Genomic DNA, 1,981 nt, shown 5'->3' with positions numbered 1-1,981 from the left:
ATGTGCCACATTTTCTTCATCCAGTCTATCATTGATGGGCATTTGGGTTGGTTCCTAGAATTTGCTATTGTAAATGGTGCTGCAATAAGCATACATGTGCATGTGTCTTTATAGTAGAATGATTTATAATCCTTTGGGTATATACACAGTCATGGGATTGCTGGGTTAAATGGTATTGCTGGTTCTAGAACCTTGAGGAATCACCACACTGTCTTCCACAATAGATGAACTAATTTACACTCCCACCACAGTGTAAAAGCATTTTTATTTCTCCACAGACTCATCAGCATCTGTTGTTTCCTGACATTTTAATAATTGCTATTCTAACGGGCACGAGATGGTATCTTGTGGTTTTGATTTGCATTTCTCTAATGACCAGTGATGATGAGCTGTTTTTCACATATTTGTTGGCTCCATAAATGTCTTCTTTTGAGAAGTGTCTATTTATATCCTTCACTCACTTTTTGATGGGGTTGTTTGTTTTATTTTCATACATTTGTTTAAGCTCCTCATATATTCTGGATATTAGACTTTTGTCAGATGGATAGATTGCAAAAATTTTTCCCATTCTGTAGGTTGCCTGTTCACTCTGATGATAGTTTCTTTTGCTGTGCAGTAGCTCTTTAATCTAATTAGATCCCATTTGTCAATTTTGGCTTTTGTTGCAATTGCTTTTGGTGTTTTAGTCATGAAGTCTTTGCCCATGCCTATATCCTGAATGGTATAGCCTAGGTTCTTTTCTAGGGTTTTTATGGTTTTGGGTTCTACATTTAAGTTTTTAATCTATCTTGAGTTAATTTTTGCATAAGGTATAAGGAAGGGGTCCAGTTTCAGTTTTTTGGATATGGCTAGCCAATTTTCCCATCACCATTTGTTAAACAGAGAATCTTTTCCCCAATTGCTTGTTTCTGGTAGAGATGGGATTTCACCATGTTGGCCAGGCTGGTCTCAAACTCTTGACCTCAGGTGATCTGCCCACCTCGGCCTCCCAAAGTGTTGGAATTACAGGCGTAAACCACTGTGCCTGGCCCTATTTTTAATTTGTTTAGGAACTTTCACAGTGTTTTCTCTCATGGCAGTCCTAATTTACATTTCCAAAAACAATGTATAAGAATTCCCTTTTCTCCATATTCTTCCCAACACCTGTTATCCTTTGTCTTTTTCATAATAGACATTCTAACTGGTGTGAGGTATGAGGTGATATCTACTGGTGTGGACCTGGAATTTAAGTCCAGTGGAGCCTATAGAGCAATGGGGACCAACCTGAAGCCTGGAACTGGCCTGGTGCTAGAGTGGAACTTGCTGCTTTGGGGGCTTGTCTGGAGCTTGGGTTTATGGGGCCCAGCTTTATGTGCTGGTCTGAAGGGTAGGTCCTTGGGTACTGGCATGGGTCTGGGGACTTCAGAGTCTGACCTGGGGGGCCAACTGGCACTGGAAAGTCCTGTTTGGCCATTTTATTGATATCACTTCTCACTATCTAAATTTTTTTTGGCTTTTTAACTTTCTGTGCTCTTTTCTCCTTTTTCTTTTACAAAACATATATATTTTCTTTTATATGTATAGACTTCTTGTTTTCTTTTGGAAGGTTATGTTGGGAACAGGCCCCCAAATCTGGCCATAAACTGGCCCCAAAACTGGCCATAAACAAAATCTCTGCAGCACTGTGACATGTTTGTGATGGCCATGATGCCCACGGTGAAGGTTGTGGGTTTACCAGAATCAGGGCAAGGAACACCTGGCCCACCCAGGGCAGAAAACCGCTTAAAGGTGTTCCTAAAACACAAACAATAGCATGAGAGATCTGTGCCTTAAGGACATGTTCCTGCTGCCGATAGCTAGCCAGAGCCCATCCCTTTGTTTCGGCCCATCCCTGTGTTTCCCATAAGGAATACTTTTAGTTAATCTATAATCTATAGAAATAATGCTTATCACTGGCTTGCTGTCAATAAATATGTGTAGGTCAAACTCTGTTCAGGGCTCT

Source organism: Colobus angolensis, unplaced genomic scaffold, assembly GCF_000951035.1.
Source record: "Colobus angolensis palliatus isolate OR3802 unplaced genomic scaffold, Cang.pa_1.0 Scaffold237, whole genome shotgun sequence".
NCBI classification, from domain to species: Eukaryota; Metazoa; Chordata; class Mammalia; order Primates; family Cercopithecidae; genus Colobus; species Colobus angolensis.
The sequence above is the reverse complement of the archived record's forward strand: the minus strand, read 5'-3'. Positions refer to the sequence as shown.